General features: G+C 40.7%; 1 protein-coding gene across 12 annotated transcripts in view; it reads right to left on the reverse strand.

Annotated features, from left to right (window-relative positions):
- The window catches only part of KALRN (kalirin RhoGEF kinase), a 534,671-nt gene that overhangs the window by 114,202 nt on the left and 397,363 nt on the right, over positions 1–23,106 (reverse strand). The window lies entirely within an intron of this gene.

Genomic DNA, 23,106 nt, shown 5'->3' on the forward strand with positions numbered 1-23,106 from the left:
TGTAGAATGGCATTGCTTGAGCAAATGCCTCTCAGCTGGATTTCTTCATGAGTGAACGCTCCAGCACCACCTGCTCACAGTATGAACCTGCTACAGCTCAGGAAAACTGCCCTGGGACTTGAATAACACTTCCTAAACCTTCACCCAAAGTTGTTTAGAATCAGGGATGGAAAATGTAAAAGCCAACATACCTTCCCCTCTGGCAGTTCAACAGGTGTGTGCTACATTAACTAACCCTGTCTCCGTGCCACTGCCACCTTGACGTCATTGTTACTGGGTTGACAAAAGGTTTCCATGACAAACAAGAAAGCTGATCTGTTATCTCCCCTTTGGAGGAAACTGAAATGCCCTCTCTCCCATATTCTGCTAGAACCACCCATCTTGTTTTTGGCACGTAGCACAGAGGGTGTGTTTTTGTGATTGATTTAGATTTCTCTCTGCTCTGGAAAAGAGAAGCCAAGTTGTTTGTTGTTTTTCCCCTAACTTAAAATAGAGGGTGTCATCCTCATCCCACTGTGATCCCACCCACCTCACCCACAGCACAATCCTCTTTGCAGGCATGTTGACTACCGTGCTAAAAAAGAGAACAGATAACACTGAAAGAGGACAAACTTTGAAGCAATGAACAAAAACACTATTAAGACATTTGATTCTCTTCTTGGCTATAATTTATTACCTCTACTAGCAGGCATGGCCCATAACAGTTAGCAGATGTTTGAAACATCTCGTTTTGAACTTTGCCTAAGATTAAAAAGAGATCTCGGAGCGTTTAAATAGCAGCTGCAGAATGAAATAAGGTTGCCTTCCTAATGTGACAGAAACATTCATCCTAGCCTTAAACAAGGAGGACTGTTTTATATTCTGTAAATACTGAGGAAGCTAAATTTCTGTGCACAGGCACCCACATGTTATAAATTTTACATGTTTCTAATTTGCAGCAATTGACATGAAATAACCCCCATGGAAAAGGCTGGCCCAGCTGCCTCAACGCTTCTTAGGTTTTTGCTACAATTTACCCCAGGCCTACAGCTTGCCACAAGCAGGAGAAGGCCGGACTAGTTCAGCCACGAACACCAGGTTAGCAAATTCGCAGGTCCAGATTTCTTTATTATTATCATTGCTATTCTCACTGCATCAAGGGAGAACCTAGCAGTCCTCAAAGAGGATCATGTCCTGGATATGGAAACAAAACCAAAGAATCCTCAAGGAGCAATAAAATACGTTTCACTACAGCCGTGGATCCCCACCAACCTTACTGCCATGCTGACCCCAGTAGGGATTTTACCCTGTGCAGCAACACAAATTTGCCCTTTATTTAAGCACTGGGGCCTGATGCTAAATTCAATCTCACAGGCATAGTCCCTGTGAACCCTCTAGGACTACTGATTTCCCTACCTCTTGTTCCTACAATGATTAAACTTCAGCCAAAGGCTAACTAATTAACTGAACCAGATGGCTAAGCTTCTGATTTGAGGAAGTTAACATGCAAACAGCTAATTTAAAACCAGGTTTAGATCTCAAAATGAATTATTGCTCCCTTTCAGACTGCATGTATTTCTTCTCTGCTTGGCAGCATGGACACTTTCTCCATTTTTCATGAATTCCTTGTACTTGCAGGTTTCTCGATGGGCACAAACAGAGACCTTATGTGGCAGACGGCCCTGATATGAAACAGATTTTGAAAGATCTGCTGTAGTGAACAAAGATGGCCCTAGTCTTTATGCATCTGGTTTGAGTTAATATTTTTATCCCCTTAGAATACACGAGATTTTTTCCTAAGCTAGGCTTTTCCTAGTACACATGTTTCTTCTGATTTTAGTAACACAAGGTTGTAATATACTGCTCTTGAACAGATGTGATTTTGGAGCCCATCCCAAGGAGTACGGCTCACCTTCAGAGGGAGGCAAACTCTAAACCAACTGTGTACTATTGTCTTTGGGGAAGACAAAATGCCTTTCTTTGACTCCCGTTAAGATCATTTTAAATCCTGCTGCATGACAGCTGGTTACAACTAATGTGGCATGTAATATTAAAGATGTTATTACTGAATAGGAAAATAGCTAACACTTTTGCAAATATAATCAATGTATTTAATTCATTGTCCCAGTGAGGTTCACAACTCTTAAGACCTTCAAACCAGTGCAGGACTTAAAAACATACACTTAACCTCAAGCCAGTTCTAGCTCTATTCGTATTGAGCAGAACACAGCATATGCTTAGCGTTAGGAGCATGTGCTTAATGGGCTCATGAAACAAGTTCTGTTTTATGATTCAGCGCAAGTAATTTGCAGCTCTGTATTCGTCTTCCTTACAACCAGTAACGTGCCCACGAAATTACGACAGGCTGGTGGCAGGAAACGGAGCACTGGTCTCATCAACAGGGCCATTAGGCTGAACGAGCATGGCACACAGCACCAGCCCAGGACAAGCCAACCCGCTCCAGCCCAGCGGCAAGCCCCGGACAATATGTTCAATTTACAACCAGAGAACAGGTGAAGGAAAACCCCCACAGCTAATTAAACACCGGAGCCATTTAGCATAAAGAAACTATATGCAGGAATAATACCCACAGATGTTTTTACGATAGATTTAGAGTAACTCCACCACTCCCAGCAGGTGTCAACACTCCTGACTCGGAGAACACATCGCCTGCATATATTTTTTATCTAATTACCATGATTTTCAGAAATTTGCTCTGTGGTGCTCAGAGCAGAGTCATTAATCTCCAGTAATCTCTTTGAGCGACAATTTCAACTTTTATGAGCCTGGAGCCCCTCTCCAAAGCCGTGGCTGTATTGTCTGAGCGCTGGGTTTATGCAAGGCAGTTGTCATGGCAATGTGATGGGGAGGGGAGAACCCAGACAATAATTGAGCATCAAAGAATTGTAAGTGCAGGGAAAATTCAGAACTAGATTCCATGTTAGAGCTATAGGCTGTCCAAACTGCAGATTTTAAAGCTTAGGAAGACTGGATATTATTATAAGGTCTCTTGGGGATGGCTGTATTCCAGTAATGCATTATCACCGATCTGTTTCCATTATAATCCATCCATTTCACTGAAAATGACATGTTTGTGGGGCAGTGGAAAAGCAATCTGAAAAGGAACAATTGCACATCTCTGCTTTTGGTAGAGAAAAGAGAAAGAGGGAGGAGGAAAAAAAGGTTATTATCAAAACTATATTTCAATAGCAAGCCCGGCTGTTGTAAAAATAATAATGGTCTTGGCTAGCCGCTTGTTGTGAAATAATGAACCTTCTGCACCTTTATAATATTATTGCAAGCATTCTATAGAGCACCCTAATAAAAATGGATGGCTAACTAAATGAGAAAAGGCTGCTGCATTGTTTTATGAGGCAATAATCCAGTTCCAGAACACATAAATCGTAAACCCCACACCAAAGAGTTTATACCAAGAACACAACACAACTTTATTGTTATTGTTACCCTGTTGCTCTTGTATATGCTGTTACAGATGTGTTTTCAAAATAATTAAAATCTTAAGGAGTTAGCAACAGAGCAGAACATAATTACGTCTCAAGAGTGCTGAGTGCCCCAAGCTGTTATGAACTTGCATATAAGGAAGGTGCTTTTTTTATGTTTACATGGATTGGTTTGCCGCTTAAAGATGGGAACATACAGATATGGAAGCTAAAATAACCTAGCAGAAGCTAAAATAACCCTAACCTAAGCCTGGGACATAGATGATCTTGGTTTTAACTCCAACTCTGCTTCTTGTCCAATGTTTAACTTGGACCGCTTCACTCTCCTATATCCCTTCTGTGTCTTGGAAACAGGGATAGCGCCAGTCACCTTTTCATGAGACCGAGTACAAGCTTGCATTTGAACTAATGGTTGTTTTTTGCAAGAAACATGCAGAATGGATTAGCACATTTCTAGTAAGGCAAAAGCCACCACAACTTTGGTGAAATCACCAGTCTCCTCAACACCATTGCTAACCCCTGCACCTACGGGAGGGGCTGATATTCTTCCCTCCATGACGATGAGATCTGCATGCGTTAGGGTTTGTCCTGTTTACCTACACCAAGCTTACCAAGCTATTTGGATCAGCAGGCCATTCTTTTTGCTCCTGACTGCTCACCTAGCTGCAGGCATTAGTGGCATACTTTTATTTTTTCAGCATTGCATGGATAGCTAGTAGTCCCCATGGAGGAGAACCAGTGCAGGCCAGCTCCCCACAGATCTGGGCTGTGTGGTCAGTCTCCAGCTACAGTGGAAGTTTCTTCTGAGGGTCAAGCATCTATGAGGTCTCTCAGCCATGTGGATTCTCTAGTAATGTGTGTGTCCATAAATACCTGTGTTCATACTACTGCATTTCTTGTAATTAGAGCAGCTTCTGGGTCTCTCTCCCTATCCTTATGCTGATCTCCATAGAAATTATTTTTGAGATCAGAAGCTTCTGTCACTTTGCTTGAAATTTGTCCAATGGGTACAAAAGTGATTAGAGGGCAGAGCACAAACAGATGTGGAAAACATGAAAGAAAACCTTGTTTCCTTAGAAAATTAAGTTAAAAACTTTCTCCTATCACAACTGTAAGGACAAATCTCTTCAGATTTTCTCTGCAAACTTGCCTGTCCTATAATAATTATATTTATATCTATATCTGTCAACTAGCCAGGTTTCAATCCATTTAATACACACCATGTTTATTTTCTATTGTTCTGCTTTGTTAGTAAAAATATCATGTGGCCCAAATCAAATGCCCACAAAAGTCTATCACTGAGACACTATTTCCTCTATTAGCTGAATTATAACCTCATTAAAAAATACCAAGCTAGTTTAATTTTATTTTCTATAAACAGGTGCTAACTGGCATTACTTACGTGAACCAGATTTAATTCATCGTTAACTCATGCTCTTTATTTGTAGTTTCATTGTTATTCCTGGAGTCAATATATCAGATTTTCAATTCAGTTGTATTAACTAAAAATGAGATGTAGCAGATTTTGAGAACTGAAATATCTTCATCAAGTCACAGGTGAAGTGGAATGATTTGACACTTATGAATCCTCTTACTGTGTTCATTTTTAGGTCAAATGCAATTTCGGAAGGTTTCTCAGGATCTTTTGTATTATTTATATCTCATGTAGGAACACAGATACCCATTACTGTGTCATTAGAAACCACATCAGTTTTGATTACTGTAGGTTAGACAATTCTAGCATAAGAGACTCTGCTATGGCAACTTGAACAGAAATTGGAAAGCAACTCCCTAATGGACATGTTAATGCAGTGTATTTGTGACACAGATCCCTTGTCCCATTCTTTCTGGACAGGACCAAATGGTCCCATTACGTTAACACCTTCAAAAGCTGTCTTGCAACAGAGGTCAAGGATCACCTGTGCCTGACAGCTGAACTACTTTAATATTAGCCGTGAACCCTAGAGACTGAAAGTGACTCATGATGGGTATAATCTGAAGTTGCGCAATACAAGTAGGTAAGTGCAAGCATAGGTGCACGTCTGTTTGCTTGCACACTGCAGTCATGTTTCACTAATGCTTCCTTTTTCTGCAACATGCTAGAAACAACCTTCACAGCCTATGGGATGGAACAGTACCATCAGCGATTGCTCAGCACAAATCATTTACAGCTCTTTTTATAGCTTCAGGATAAGCGACTTCCACTTAGGCACTACTATAGCTCTTCCACTGCCTATGAGGCAAGACAGTCTATGGTATGATGGCTTGTTTTATTGTATTAACTTCTGATTCAGTATTCTTTGGCTTTACTGTAACCAATTGTCTGTGCATTTAGATATTTAAAGATGCTTCTTTCCCAATCTACTCTTAGCTGCCTCTGCAGTAATAACAAAGCATGATCTTGGACAGTTTGGCATGTGATTAATAGCTGTTCAGATTGCTTTGGCAGTTTTAGCGTATGCTAATTGGGTTAACAAGGTACTAAGTGCTCCAAGGTGTTATGAATGTGTTGTAAAATCAAAAGCTCTGCTGTCAAATGCATTCATTACTCATGGTCTGTAATTTGCTTGCAACGAGCCTACTCCAAAAGCCAGTATTCCAACCGTTTCTCCTACTCTTCTGTGAAAGGCATTAGCACAACAGCACCAAATGAATCTTTAAGTTATACTGTCTCATTTCTAGAGAAGGAATCTCATCCAACAGGCTCCCTGTATCTTTGGAGGGTGTCAGATTCGATTTCTCTTCAGCTGCAGACAGACAATCAAGTCACAGTGGGCCCCTTGCCATGGGTTGCTCTCACCAGGCCCCTCTCAGGCAAGCAAGACACATTTGGCCACCTGGGCACAGCCAGTCTCCTAGAGGGCTGTGGACCTGGTGGGGCTTTGCCCATCCCTCTACTCTGTGAGGGACTCCCATCCACTGCTTGGGGCTGTTCCACATGCCCTCACTCCCAGCTCTTTTCCCCATCTCAGCCTCTAGGCTTTATTGCTGTTCCCATTCTCCTGCTCCCCACCTTTTGCTCTTTAGGCATGATTCCTCATTCCCACCTCTTGCTATCTAGTCACGCTGCCTTACAGTGTTTCTGATCCCTGCAAAATACCAACCAGGGCGGTCAGACCAAAAGGCTGTCACAAGTATCCTGTACTCTCCATTTTGCAGGTAATCTCAGACAAAACAGACACATTACTGTTCAAGTCTACAGAACAGACCAGAAAGTCACAGTATCACTTGTTCCCACTGTACATTTTGCTGAAACATGCCCAGTTTATCCACTGATGTAAGAGACAGGTTCACCCGATACCTTCTCCTCCTCCTGCTAGTTCTCTCTTACTAAAATTCACATCTCTTGTTGTCATTTCTGTGGAACTGAGCAACTCAGTATTTGCTGTCCTCCCTCTTCCTGTTCCTTTTCATTTCCCATTAACACAAAAGCCTTACTCAACAATGACATTTAAGTTGACATTGATTTTTGCTGTATTTGAAGTCAATAAAATAAGATAAACCATATATCTTTGCCTGATTACACTTTGTGACAAAAAAGTCCTTGCCTGCGGGTACAACTGAGCTATACTGACTTGAGTAACTGTGCCAATCATTTTATCCAGCCAAATCACTGAATGAAATTAAAACTAGATGGTGGGACTAAAGCACTTCATTGACTAATCAGCATCAGTGAACAAAGTTCCTGTCAACAAAGAGGTTGAATCTTACATCCTAGATGTATGGAGAAATGAAGGATAGGAAATACCATTTTTTTCTTCAAAAAACTGAAGACGGAGTAAACCACTGCACACTGTGCAGCAGACAGGAAAATAACACATGAATATGAGAGATCAGGTAAGGAAATGATCACCCACTCAAACGTTTGTTTGCATAAGACTTAATCACCCAAGAACACACTTTAGCGGAAGCTGGAGAGGAGTGTACAGAAGATGACTTGTTCCAAGGAACAGCTGACTGTAAATGGTAGCAACTCTTTATGGAATTAACATTCTTCAATTGAAACAGGTGTGACAGCAGGAAGGAAATGTTTAATCTTTGGATCTAAAAACATGACTCTTCCTTGCTTGACTAAAAGATTAGTGTTGGCTCAAAGCCAGTATCAAGCTCATAAAACTCTCCAGTTTCAAGTGTAAAGGTTCAAAGCAATAACCTGCTTGAGAGGGGAGACAAATTCAGATCCCGCTAAAGTCAGTCCTCACACACTTAAAAGGGACAGGGTTTGGCTTGGACTCGTAACTGGTTTCTAAAAGTGGAGGTGGGAACGTGCAGGTGTGATGGGCAGCTGAATCCAGACAGCTCATGTGTGCACTCTTACACAAAATTTTTACATGAGTGAGTTCTGTATTTGCTATATTGCAGTCGATGAAAAGAGCAAACGTCTATTTTTCTGCATCAAAAAGATAACTGTGACCAGTCACACAATGGAAACATGCCACTCCTCAAACAGCTTGGAATAATCACTTGCTTTAGTACATTACACCAGCTCATAATGCTGGCTCTAACCTGGCAACGCAAAAAATTAACTTGGCATACTGACCACAACTTAGCAAACAAAGCACAAAAGGTTCAAATCTGACTGACTTCAAAGGACAATAAATATATGCCCAGCACAGAGCTTGTATTGTCCTGAATCAAGGCTACCATTCCCTCTCTCTGCCTGCTGCTTGTGAAAAGGTTTGGTCACCTACCCTATGCGGTGAGCAGAGGATATGCAATTCAAGCTCCACATCCAGTTGCTGCTTCCAGCAATTTCTTCCCTCCTGCTCGGCCACCGCAGCCCCTGTAACATGCCACTGGGCTGAGCAGGGGGACTGCCTGCAGCTGGATAGTCTAACACTCCTAACCTTTTTGGCTCCAGCAATTTAAAAGGAATGCTCACAATTTATTTAATCCTAAAATCCATCTTGTTGTAAGAGTTAATAGTCAGATAATGCTATGTATAATATTCCAAGCATGGCGCCATAAATAAGAAAGCATTTAAATAAAAGTTTGCAGCAAATGTTCAAATCCAGTTCCAAGATTCACTTCATTAAAAAAACCAAACCAATGTATTAATCTCCACTGCTGTATATTTTAAAGACATGAAAAACAGATTCTAAGAGCTTCTGAGCACTGCAAGCTGCTTCCGCATTTTGAAAAGAAAGAAGAAATAACATTAAATTGGCTTTTTAAAGGCTTCTCCTTCCTTTGCATGTTCTTATTCTTACAGCACATTTCATTTGTAACCTGGCATTCAGCCCTGGAGAGGTTTTTTTCCCCCATTTTCAAAAATGCTTCCAGGAACAAAACAAGGTTCTTGCTATACTTATAGACTTCTGGTTGAATCTACAAAGTGTCAAACCAAGCCCTGCCCAGTGCTTTCTTAAGAACATAAAGTACCTGGAAAAAAAAGTAGGACATGGCAAGCAATTTTCTCTCAGCCCCCATGGTGGAGCGATGGTGGCTGGCAGCCGCTACAACCTGACGGCTCAAGTGATTTGCTCTTTGTAAGTGATTACACAGGTAAATGCAGGTAAGAGCATGACTTCAGCTCTGTCTCAAGCAGTAAGGCAAGAAATTTCATGTGAAATTCTATCTTGATGAAAAACTTCAACATGGATTTAAAAAAAAGCCCTCACAGTTCATTGTCTATCATTGATTATATTAAACACAGTCTGAGTCACTGTTCATTACCCTTCCTCCAACAAAGCAAATTAGAAAATCTATTTCTAATTTTTGCTGTATGGGTCACATGTTGTGTCACTGGCATGGGATGCCAAGCCTCCCATCAGTTGCTCAAGATTCAGTAGGAATACTCTCTTCTCCTGGCTTGTTAACCTTGCTGCTAGTTGCTTGCATAGCTGCTCAGGCCCAGTTACAGAAAGCTGAATCACTCCTTAATAAAGTTAGGCTTTAAACTAAATTAATCTTATTTGCCACTAAAACAAGATGCTTAACAAAATTGCTGAGCTGAAATTCCAGCCTGGAATGATTATGATCTTGGGAAAATAAGCATCGGGACCCAGAAATAATTTCGTGGCTCACCTTTAGCTTTTAATGGATCCTAAATACATGGACACTAACATTCCTTGAGCAGATGATTTGTTTCCAGATGGAGCAGCTATCTAATTCTTCCTGAAATGGGCCAAATTTCTCTCTCAAAACAGAAATGCAAACCCTGTCTGTGAAGGTTTGGCCTAACTAGAATTCGAATAATGAAAACAGGTAAATTTGGCCCACTAATTCAGACCAAACTGAAGGCGGTGAAGACAAGATGTACACAAATGACATTTTGAATTGTACCACCATAAAAATGTCAGGAAAATCTCTGAACAAGTACTGTCCGTTGATCTCCCATATGAAAGGGTGCCCAGTGGATTCGGCACAAAGTGGGACTGAAACAGAACTCCCCTTCATGCTGGGGCAGCAGTGTGAGCTCTGGCAAATCACATCACTGCTCTGTGACCTGGTTTTCTCAGCCATAAAATGACTCTGACTGCTTTGCAGTAGACTGAGATCTATGAATACAGAAGAGAAGATAGACATGCCATGCAATTGAAGTCAGTTGCTCTTTTGCAGCTTGTCTGCATATTTGTTAAAACAGGATTTACCATCAAAATAGAACAAACAGCAAGTGAGACCTCTCCTGTTAGTGACGATAATGTGAAAAAGTAAAAACTCTTCCTAATTCTGCCATCGTTCAGGACTCATTTAAAACTCACTAAACTGCTAATAGCTGCCATGATTTTATTTCATTTTCCTCCATCGTATAGGTGCTGCTTTGGGGCACTCAGAATCACTTCTTTATTGTCCCCCATCAAGAGTTTATCTTAAGGATTTAAAATCACTTCTCTTTGCTAGATTTATTTTCTCCTCTTCAGCACAAAGAAATTTAGCAAAAGAGACCCAATCTGTTGTGATTAAAAAGAAAAGCTAGAAAAGTGTCGTAGCTCTTGTATGGTATTTTATATTGTTTCCCATGAGGGGAATTATCTCCATTAATGGTGATTGCAAATCCCTATGTACTGGGACATTAGCTTCCCTTATGCTAGTTACTGGAATGAAAGAAGACAACTAAAATATTACAGAGCTGCTTTATAAAGCACTTATCCTATTAAGCCACTTAGCCTTAGTCTTTACATAGGGATGGGATGCCCAGAAGAATCCTTTGGGGAATTTATCAGATATAACATCAAGAAATGCAAAGTCCTTATTCATTAGGATCAATTTTAGTAGTTACTATATTACTCCTATCAACAAAAATGCCAGGTTCATGGATGCAAGTGGCCACCTTTCAGATCTGCACCCTGGGAGGCACATCCTGGTTCTGAAGCGCAGCAGTGCTGCTCTTTCTCTCTCACAGCAACCAAGGACTGGGAACCAGCAGATGGAAAAGAAGTTGTATATTTGTTTGGAAGACATCCGCTTTAGTCCAGCTTTTTCTGAACTGTTTTTATTCATTTATCTCCCCCCTCACAGGGAAAGTGTTTTGTTCAAAGGCTGGAGGCAAATCCTGCTGCTACTGAAACAAAACCCCGAGCAGCCAATGGATTCCTGAAGGGCTGGATGTGGTGTGGAGCTACGAGATGCTCGGAGCCAGATATTCACCTAGTGCACAGTGAGGTGGTTTCCTTGACCTGGTGAAACAAAACTGACTTACATTTCATCCTGTTTTCTCTCCATTTCTTCAAACGACTTATCTTTTCTGCCTTGCATCTCTGACCCGAGCAGCTGCCTAACCCAGTGCAACAGCTCTCATCGTCCTTCCTCCCTCTTTGCAGTACCACATAACTAATTGCATTTCAGTTTCAACAATGTTATCTTTTTTTTGTGGAAACGAGCAGCCAAGTGCTCATAAATGACACACAGGCATCACACAATGAGAAGGTCATAAAGGAGCAACTCGATGAGCTTGAGAAAACGTTGATTTTTAAAGTCCTTTCTCAGTCCTCAAACTTCTCTCCTAGAAAGCTTGAAAGGCAGAGGTTTCATAAAGGCAAAAGGTACCAAAGGTTCAGTTGCCGGGGGGGCAGCGGGACTTCAGGGCTGGAAGAGAGTTTCTGCAAAATAACCGCACGTAGCAGTGAGACCAGGACCTCTGAAAGAATATGAACCCTCAGAGATTTCAAAAGATAACCTGCAAAAACAACCCCTGAAGGCCTGGTTCACACCTCTCTTATATTTCAGCCGCAGAGGGAGGGGGGATGCAGCTGTAGCCTGCTCAGCCATTGCCACAAAAGCCAGAAGGTGATTCATGAAGCCCAGCCCTCAGCCCCTAACCTGTACCCTGCAGTCAGCTGCTGTTTAAGCCAGTACAAAGCTGGGGGAAGGTGTCCCCTGGCTGGGTCTGCTGCTGGGAGGTACGGGGGTAGCAGAGACAGGGTGCTCTCAGCCTTTCAAGTGCCCCAGCACGCAGTGGCAGCCTGCACGGTGGAGGATCCTCCACGGTGTGCGGTGCCCAGCTGCGAAGGCAAAGCCCAGGCAGCTGAATGCCACTTTTCCTGTTTTATATGCAGCAACAGATACAGAAGGTGGCCCTTTACCTTTGTAAGGAGAATCAGTTAAATCCATACAAAAATCATCTCTCACTGCATTATCTGTAGCAAGCCAGAAAGGTGAAGTTTCTCTGTGTACATTTCAATTTACTTTCTTCTCTCTATATAAATGTCACACTTCTAACTGATGGTTTAACAGCTCCAACTCCAATTTTAAAGGAACATCACATGGTTTGGTTAAGGAAAGTGTTCCTTCCCTTGGGTAGACCCCCTGCTGTCCTTTTCTATTGACTCCTCAAGATCACGCAGTAAATATCAACACTGGAAAACTTTTAAAATTAATAACGCCAACTGAGGCCCAAAACCTGTGGGGCACAGCTGGTTCCCACCTTCAATTCTTCCTGCAGCCTCTGCAAGCTGAGAAGGCTCAGCACCTCGAGAGATGGTGCCCTAAAGACAAAACAACAAACCCAACTGCCTCTTATGAAAATAAATAACCACCAGCCGACACACAGCTTTTCTCCACGAGAGTGGAAAATATGCATGTGTGGTCCAGCCATGTTCTTTCAATAATTGTTTATTTGCAAGTATGGTCAGGAAGTGATGCTGTAGTGTCAGGAAAAATGAACCCAGGGAGAAAAGGGGTTGTGGAGTTGTGCCATACATTTCACACCCCTCTGTTTCTCGCCCACACACATTTGAGGAGGGTGAGTGTGATTTTGATTGTTGGTGGGTTTTAAATTAATGCAAGAGCCAAACAGAAAAATAAAGTTGGTCTGGATAGCAGCAGCACTGTGATTCTGGAAACGGAGGCTTGGGGGAAGTTTTGGATCTCTCTCTCTCAGCTGTAGGTTGCCAGTAGCAAGGCATGCACGTGGTTTACAAGGTGGGGAGAATGCTGACTCCAAGGCAGGGAAAGTGCCTCCTGGGGCACCCTCCAGCAAAAATACTTGGCTCCAGAATAAATACTGCCCCAGATCACTGAAAAGACCGTGAGTTTGTGGACTAGCAGGAGCAACCAGAATAGCCCTCCCCATAACTCAAAGCCTTTTCTTCCCTACTTGACCTAGGGGTGAGAAGAGGTAAACCCTTACTGGGATCTAAGGGGAAAGGGAAAACAAAATAACGATACATTGTGTAGTATGATCTCTTCCTCCGGTCCCCTCACATGTAACGTCTCCATTACTCAGGAAAGCTCTCACCTCCCTCAGCTGCCTGCCCGGCTCTGTGCTTCCCTGTGGCTTGCCCTCCATGTTCTTCTGCCTCCTTCTATTGCCTCCCAGTCCAGTATCTATGTTCTCATGATGCTTCATGGCCCCCATGCTCACAGTGGTACTCGACCAGGCAACACACAAAGACTGAGGTAGATGTGGCCTTGCTCAAAGAGTTAAAATCAATTAACTCACTGTCTGCTCCCTTTTGCCCCTAATCAGGCATTGCACCTTTTATGAGGCCATGCCATAAAGGCCTCTTCCACATAAGAATGTGTGAATGAGTTTTATAAAGGTTTTATATACAGGTTTGGATGGAGAAACTATTACCAGCAGACAGCAAGCTGAAGAGAAAAAAAGTATGAGCTGAGACAGTAGGTTGTGAAATTTTCCCAAGAACTGATCAGCTCTGGAGACGAGCACTCTTGCTGAATCCCCAGGAACTGATAAATTCAGCACACCAAGAGTCAGCCACATCTGGACAAGACCACCAGCATTCACTAGCATCAACAGCTGGTTGTATAACTCAGACTAGATCCAAGAAGGCAGTGGCTGCTACATGCAAATATACATATACATGTGACGACAGAAAAGACCCTTCGACAGAATTTCTGAACACCTGCCTAAGAGCTACTGCATACCAGTAAGACCCTCCACTCCTGAATTAAAGGCTTGCTTATAAATATTGTTTGTGATCTGTGTTTTCCTGACTTCATCCCCTATATGAAGAAAAAGGGAATTTGCAATTGTTTCCCTTTGTCCCCCTCCTTCACACACAGTTTTGTTTCCGATATCAAACCTCTTGCTAATATTAACTTTGAACTTGGATGATCTTCAATGTCCTCTAACGTTCTTGATCAATGAACTTAACAGTGTTGCTCAAAGACCTAATTTCTGATCTCACTTAAACTTTTCTTCCTTTCTAGACAGTTATTCTGCGCTATCCCTATATGCCCTTTATAGCTGGAACCATGTCATTCCAAGGTTTCCTAAGTTTCTTGAACAAACCTGGCACTTTACAGCTAATAAGCATTGGCTGTAATAACCACAGAAAAATGATGAATTCTAAAAGGAAAAAAAAACCTATGCCAACAAGAAAACATATTGTTCCTCCAGAGGGATATATTTAATATTGTACAGCCAAATCAAACAAATATGCTGTAATCACCAGAATGAAACCTCAGAAACAACTCAAAACAACAGTACAGGATAAATAAATATGAACTCAAGTTCTTTGAAGAACAGGAGGAGAATGATCAAGTTTAGATGAGGAACAGCTTCTTGCTTAATGACAACATAGTAGGTAGAAATTGAGATGAAATTAAAAAAAAAACCCCTCTTTAAAACAAGCTCTGAATCCTGCTTGCTCCTTTCTTTCTAAGCCTAGCACTTTAGATGATCTAGTGCCTGGCCCAAGAATGGCTACAGAGACAACCCCAGAATACTGATGGACACTTCCTATTCTATTTATGTCCTCATTTTGGGGGGACCATATCATCTATCCACTTTTAATTAACCCTTTTGTCCCTTCTATCAACAGACAAATTTGCAAAAGCAGCACGATGCTGAGCCAGGAGTATCTATTTCATGTCCTGAGCAGGCTTGTTTACAAAGCGGTGCTCGGACCTTTCAGACCGTAGGTCTTGGCAAGTGCCAGTGTACTCTCTTCAGATGTGACAAAGCGAGTAAGTCGGAGGGCAGCCCAAGGAATCACCTCACCAGTGTCATAGCCCAGTACTGTCATTCTATGCTGTGTAAGAAGTGCAAGAACAAAAGTGAAAAGGAATTGCTCATGAGGAGAAAGGGAAGGAATTAGTGAATGATTCACAGATCACTGAATGTTAATGTTGATAAGCAATAATGACGAAATAAATGGCCTTTAATGACTTACAGTTCAGCTTGCACTCTCATTAGCATATATTTAGAGCAAAAAGGAACTCAGCCACTTGATCTCTTAATATATGTATTTTTGTCTAACCGTTACAGACAGAATCTTGCTGGGAAAAATACTATTTTTGACTAACATGAATCAATTTTAACTGTTTCCCATTCAAAGATCAATTCAGATCTAGAAGCTCCTCTGCCATTTGAGGTCCAACTCAGTTTCTAATGTAACATAAACGGCAACAAATCTTCGACATCTGATTCTTTGAAAATCACAGCACATTTATAAAAGTCAAACAACAGCTGGTTTCTCTTTAGAGCTGAAAAACAGAATATCCTTTAATTCTTCTGTGCAAATCAATAATTTATTTGAATCCTATTTTAAAATCACTCGGGTTGCTGATGTCTTTGAAAGAAAGACAGGGATTTTACTGCACTTCCTTCCTTCTTATTCTGTTTTGATTGCATCAAACTGATTCACATAAATGTCCTCATAACTTAAACATCCTCTTTCTTCACAGCAGGCATCAAAACATCTTTTTTTGTTTGGTAATATAGATTTATTGATATGAAGCATGATTTATTTCCTGTCATTTAACGCCATAGTGTAGTCCACAGCTGAGTTTCAACCATCTTTACAAGGACAGCATTCTGCACCTTATTCCTGTACACTTTAAAATTACATCCATGCCGTCTAAGCAGGATCACATGTTCTTCAGAAATGTCTCATGATTGAGAGATACCACATTAGCAGTGAATTTAGGATTCTCGTTATATCAACTAAGATGACCTTTAGCTGTGTGCCTTGCACCTGTAAGGGGAATGTGTTCATCAGCACATTAGAATAGAATCTGGTTTTCACACTGCTTGCAGGAACAGAAAGGAGACATCAAGTGGGCTGACAGAAATTACATTTAAATACCCTCACATGAATGTGTTGACGCTTGATATTCATAGCTACAATGTTCTCAGGAGAGCTTCAGCCTGGAGGAGTTCCATACACTTTTTTTATCAGAGGGACTTGACTTATGTTTTCAAATGTTACCGATTTACTTATTTTCCACCAAAAGATGCATTAGATTGAAATGATCTAAGAATGAGACAGAAAGCATGCTGAATGCTGATTCTTATTTCCTAAATGAAAAAAAAAATCTATGAAAATCAATAACAAGTGTTCTTTATGAAACAGATAGCAACAGAAATGAAAATTTACAAAAGAATGCACTTTATAAAAGAAGTGGAGCATACTTTATCTGTCCTGGGTGTAACCGCCCATTATGCATGGAGAAAAATGCTGAAAAAAAATTTTTGAAGAATCCCTTTCCCTAGGACTGCACTTTCAGGGACATTCAGTTGGATCTCTTCTCAGCATCTGATCACCCAACTGAATCTGTATTCATATCTGCAGTTATTTATAGCTGCAAATAAAAGACTGGGAGAGGTGTTAAGAAAATATCTGCTGCTTCTGCACTGGTCTGGAAATAAACCTGTGAGTGCTGACCAGTTACCCTTCACAGACCACCAGAGGAATGGCTTTCCTTTGGGAACAGAATTGTGTCCAAGCATTTTGAGAGCAGAGGTCCCACTAAAGTTCAACAGCATTTTCAGAAATCCCAGCTGAGATGTTTAAGATGCACAGCAAATTTCATGTGAGCCTTTTATGAAGCTATTTCCCAGAATATTACTCAATGAGCAATATGATTTCTATTTCCCATGGACACTACAGATGCTCCACATTTCCAGATCTTCATTCATTTTTGTCCATGAAATGAAACCACAGGCTGCTCCACAGTCAGCAAACTCTCCATAGGCAGGAACTCTCCATAAGCAGCTTGTTTGGTTGTTTTTTTTTTTTTCTTTCAGAGTGCATTAGGCACATTAGAAACAGTTACATTAGGCTTAAAACTTTTTTGATATCATATAATTAAAAATCTGACACTATTCATATTACTTTAGATGTCCTTTGAAGTCAGAAAGAAACGCCTTGCAAAGCTTGTACCTTCTTGTTTCCTGTGTTTTGGCTTTGCTATATTTTCACAGTGGTGAAGCCAGGGTTGTGTGAAACACTCAAATCTCTAGGAAATGTCTTACTAAAATTCAACTACTGGATAAAAAAGGAGGCATTTGGTGAAATTCATCCACTGTCATCATCTCTTAGGTAGCTGCGGGGGGAATTGTCCAGCCCTGCAGTACAGTAAGCAGTGGATAAGGACATGGTGAGGACTTCAGAGGAAGTTCCCTGAGCAATTACTATGAAGTTTACAAGTGCTTCCAAGTGTCAGATTTTAAAAGCAGCTGCTCATGTTTTACTTTGTTTTTCAAAAGAATACATACACTTTACTGAGAAAGCTCTTTGAAACAAGACAGCCTGTCTTTAGTGGCTACCTCCACCCACAGCTGCAACAAATACTTGCTGGCAACAACAGAAAGCAAACGTCCCTACTCTCAGCAGCACTTGCACCCTTGACAGGTCACTTCTCAGAGGTAAACCTCTTGATCATCTACTTGTTACATTTAGAAACGGGTGCTGGAAAAGACAGATAATATGTAATTCAAGCCAGGATTAAACCTGGCTGAAAACCAAGGTTGGTAAGAATTACTTTTTCCCTTGTTTTGAAATGTGGTTCCAATCCAGGCAAGACCAAAGTCCATTTTTTCAAAGTTCTCAGGAAAAAAGGGCCAAAGGCCCCAGAATTGTCCTGGGAGATTTGTTGTAGGCAGTGCCAGTATTAATACCTGTGCTGAGGAGCTGGAGATCCTGTGCTACATGCATTATAAATAAAAAAAACCGAGCTGTTGACTGACTCCGCTTGTAGATGACAGGTGGGTAAAGCTACAAGTCATAGTGACCAGTGTACAGACAAAAAAAGGCAATTTGAGACCTATCATCCAAGTCCCCAAAACAGAGATTAAGTTATACCAAGGCAGAGCATAGGCCTGGCACTGACTCTCTGAGCAAGGGATGGCTTTAACTATTTGGATCACATGTGGGGTTCAGAGTTTTCTGTGAGTGCCCATGCAACTTTGCACAATGAGTCAAATAAGGTGCATGTAGCACTTCAGTCCTGGGATGACCTCATTTGGAAAGCTAAAGATGTAATTTAAACCTTGTCTGTTTGAGTGTGTTATACTTCGCTCCAAGACCCTCAAGTTTTTTTTCCAAAAGACTGAAAAAAATCGAATGGAGACAGGCAAGTACAGCTCTGCAAATTCAAAAGCTGGAACATTTCATGACACTGGCAGTGCTGCATTCCTGATAAGAAAAACAGGAAGCAAAGGGAAAGTCCTTACTTATACTTCGGAAAGAGAGCAAAAAAAGGCACCACAGTAATATTACTGAGCATGAATGATTTTAGAAAAGGCAAGTTCATGTCAAAGAAGGCATTGCCAGCAGAGATAAAACAGTCTTATTTTATCAGCTCCAAGTGTCACTTCAGTGACCTCAGTTTCAGGGAACCATTCACAGTAAAAAAAAAAAGATACATATATTTGTATATTTTTCCCATGGAAGAGTTGAATTTACGGGGGTCCTAGCCAAGATTCAGAGCAAGAATTGAGAGGTAGTGTCCCAAAGCCTAAGGAAATTTTAAGAAACTACCATTAGAGAGAGAGAGAGACATGTCAGCTCCTGGCTGAACAATTTATTTCCTTGATAAGATAAACATTTTGCTACTACATGACAGTATCTTGAAAAGAGTTAACAACCTATAGCTAGTGAGCACTCAAGAAGGCTAATTAAAGTGCCAAGATGTTTTATGTCAGGTTTTCCTTTGCTGCTATCATGTTCTCCCTTTTCCACAGGTGAGGGCAGTAAGAACTCAGTGTGACAACTGCACTAATGCTAGGCAGCATCCAAACACTAAAAATATATCCTCTGGAGTCATAACTCACTCCTCTTTTCTTTATCATATCTTCACAGGAAAAATTCACTTAACAGTCAGCAGTCATTTTCTATTACATAAATTTAATTTTACTTGTGGCACCGTAATTCAATAGTCACTATAAGGGAGCAGCACTCCAGACAGTACACTACTGAATTCTGGCACATCACTTGTCTGGACAGGATTAGTGCAGAATAACCAGAACAATACTTACATGAATGAGACCAAATCATTCTCTTCCTTTGCCCTTTAGAAACTCACAGTTGTTAAATCTAATTTACTGAGAGTAAAATATATAGGCTAGAGGAAGAAACCTTTTCAAGTCATGCCCAGCCTCACCTGGCAGACAACTCTATATGCATCACCTTTCACAGGGCTCCAGAAAACAGGAAGATTTCTAAAGAAATACTCCAGATTCTGTATTTAAGTGACTACCTGCTTTACCGTCCCACTCCATATTCCCATGATCATGCCCTCCCTTAGCTCTGCCATAGTCAGATTTTTTACATCATACCTTCCGACTTCCTTCACATCAGCTACAATTTATGGCATTCATTAACCACTGGCAGATTGACTTTCCAGTGGCAGGTGTTTTCTATTCAGTTCCATCCCACTGCTCAAGTACTGCATAGACTCCAATCCATAGTGATACCTGTTTTGACCATACACAAGCACTGCTGGGGGTGAACAGCTCTTGTCCCTTAAAATTCCTCCGGTGCTGCAGTAGAAATGTGTCGCTTGCGCATGACTCAATACAGAACTCACTGGCAGAGATGTAAAAAGCCAAAACTTTGATCATGGGATGCACACATTGTGCCATAATAATGCCAGAGGGTTAGAGGGCTTGGATCGCTAGCTGTGTAAATATTTTGTAAGAGCCTAGAGGTAATTTAAAAAAACCCTAGTACCAGGGGTTCAAAGGAAAAACTGCTTCAGGAAAGTAAAGTATATAACTGAAAGCTACAGAATACTTTAATAGCATTGAAGAGAGACAGAGATCTGCTATATAGTTTTTAGTTCTGCTTGGTATATTAGTTTCCTTGCTGAGAAACTAAGCAGAAATAAAATTGTCAGCTCAGTCTTAGCGAGAGTCCTCTTGTTAGCAGAATTAATGTATGCATTTGCCTTATGGTATTGTTTTTAATTTATCCGTGCTTTTGATTCTCTCTCTGAAAATGAGGATATCTCTCATTTTTATCCCAGCTCTGCATTTTCTGTATGTGACAATGTAATGTTTCATATTAATATTAATTTTTTTAAATGTTTTTTCCTTGTGTTGATGTTCTTATTTCAAGGGGATTTTCATTGAAAGATTATTATAATTTCATTATTTTGTAGCAAATGCTGTCATGTCTTTAATTGAGCTTTTCGAAGTCATCCACCTTTGAGAGGAGCCTTAGGCTTGCTGCTGATTCCAGGCCAGTCTGAGAGCACAGAACAGAAGAACGTTATTAGTACCAAAACCAGAGAAATCTCTGGTGGAATCAGCTTTATGATCCAGGCAGAGCTGATGTGTAATGCTGATAGTAGCAAGGATCATGGTCCAAGTGCTAGCATGCTCCAAGGGGCTAGTTCCACTTTCAAGTGGCTACAGAGCTGGGCTTGTGTGTAAATACAAATTTGCAACTAGACCCTACTCTGAAGTGCCTATGCCTTCATGCCAATGCAAACCACGCGGAAACCCACCTTTTATTTGCAGGATACATGTCTTGTGACGGGGAGAGCAGGGCACACATGGCGCTGGGCTGTTAGGTCAGCTTTATGCTAGTGTGAGGGAGAAGACTTTTCCCTCAGTGACATTTAGGGAACGATGCCAGCCATCAGCAACCAGGAGCTTCCTTCTTGCTGTAGTCAGGTTTGCAACTCCCATTGCTGGAAGCAAGTGGCTCAACTCCAGCTGATGGGAGTTTCAGTTTCAGAGAAGGGAATATTTGTAAACTTCTTGCTCACCTTAACATACTTAATTTATTTGTAAGCTGCCCAGTCAGAGTGGGATCATTGGCTTTTCAACTTTGGTTTTAGGCACTTTAGTTTCAATACTTAATTTCCAGATTAATTTATGCTGGGAAGCAATGATTGACCACTTTGTATTGTGTAAGTTGATGGTGGCATCTAATAAACATAGTAATTTTCCTTATGTCCTCCTTGTGAGGTATGTAACAGAACAAGTTTCCTTTACTGTTGAACGAGTGGGCATTTCCATTTGGTAATTTTGGTGGGTTTAATCAGCACATATTAACACTAGGCAATAGTTCAAGGAAATGCTACCTATTTAGAAAAACATGCAGCATGTTGGTGCACAACTTTATGGAGTTCAAACCCAAAATACTTAGTAGCCTCAAGGAAGAAAGTAGGTGATCAAGGCACTCCTCATATCCCTGTTACTTGAAAAGGAAACTTCCAAGGAACTGAGAATTCTTCCTAATGAAGAATGTGAAGCAGTACTTCCTGCATCAGATCCTAACTTCTGCTTCAGTAACAATATCACAGGGAGGAAGCTATTGTACCTTGATTAGAAGCCATTCAAGAAAAGAGAATCTGTCCCCAGGTGACTTGTTCTAACAAGCCTTAATTCTAAAATCTCTGCTCTTATACCAATTACCTTCAATTAGAAAAATGATTATTCCCAGATTTTATATAATACCACTGATGTGGAAGAGGTCAAGATCTCAGTCTCATGACTGCTGAAAGATGAGCTGAGTCCAGTATCTAATGGAAAAGATAAAAGTATATCGTGTATGTTTATTTTTAGAGAGTAAAAACTTTTCAGTTCACATTTCAGAGCTTTATTCCACATCCAAAACCAACAGGAGGAAATGAGAACTGCTCTGCTCAGCATTCTGCAAAAGCCAACTAAAAAACCCCATTAGAAGATGGACCAGTATCGCCAGAAACAGCTGTTTTACAAGCCAATAGATCAATGGACTTAACAAATGAGAATGCCGTGCATGCTAGCATTTTCTTTATGCAATTCCCCACTGCTTTGAATCCAAATATAAAGACTGAAATCCTGTCTGCCATGAATTGAACAGGGCAAGGATTTCTCCCTGAGGAGAGGTTTTTAGATAGCAGGCTGAAGAGGGCTTACTGTACAGAACAAAAGCTGTCTAGTTTGCCTTTTGGAAAAGGATGAAGAAATTTTGCATAGTAGGTTACCTAGGACCTGACTTGGATGCTCAATGAGAATTACACTTACTGTAATAGTATTCATTATCTATTGATTCTTTAGCACTGAGTTCAGTTCATGAACCCACTTTTCCCCCTCTATATAATACTTACATAATACCAAATGACAATACAAATAATTCTTTTTCCATGTATGAAATATTTTAGATTATAGCTTGCATATAGGAAAGGTCATAGATTGCAAATGGAAAAATAAACGTTTCATGTGTTCTCTCTTTCTTTCCTTTTACAAAGGTGCAGACCTACAGACATTACTTGAAGTCTGTGTTTCTACTATATCGTATCTAATGAAAATGAAATGAGCCCAGGGATAATTGCTTTATATAATTTTGAGAGAGAAAAATCCAAGAAAATTAAAGATATTAAGGACTAAGATCCAGATTTAAGCAGCCACTTAAACAGGTATTTAATTTAAAAGACAGGAGTAATCTTTTTTTTTTCCTAAACAGGCTTGGACTTTTTTTTTTTTAATCTGAAGAGTCTCATATAATCACCTGACCACTGCCTGCAGCCAGGACAGCCTGAATATTTAAAGACTTAGTAACACTTCTGGAGTCAGGCATATAATTAAGAATATTTTCAAAGCAGAGTCTGCTACCATAAAGATTGCTGTGAATTTCCTTCAATATACAAAACCAGCTCTGAATTTGGGTCTGTATTCTGTGTTGGGACAACACAGGACAATGTTATAATTAATGTACAAATGTAATGTTTGCAAGAATTCCTGTCTCTCCCCCAAATTCCTAATCCAAACAAGAAAAAAAGAGACAAGTGCAATGTGCCATCATGTAATTTGTGATGGCATACAACATGTGAGTGACAGAGCTCACTCTGTCACTCACAGAGTGAGTGACAGAGCTCACTAGGACTCAGCTCTTCTGGCCCCCAGTCAAGTGCTCTATGCTCTGTACCAAATGATCCCCCTGATAAATGTTATGGCTAGGTTCAGTTGCCTTGAGAGAAAGCAAAATCCTTGCTGAATTTACAGTAATGTTATCTCATTCCCACTTAACAACAAAAAACCTTC

This window comes from Ciconia boyciana, chromosome 10 (genome assembly GCF_034638445.1).
Source record: "Ciconia boyciana chromosome 10, ASM3463844v1, whole genome shotgun sequence".
Lineage (NCBI taxonomy): Eukaryota > Metazoa > Chordata > Aves > Ciconiiformes > Ciconiidae > Ciconia > Ciconia boyciana.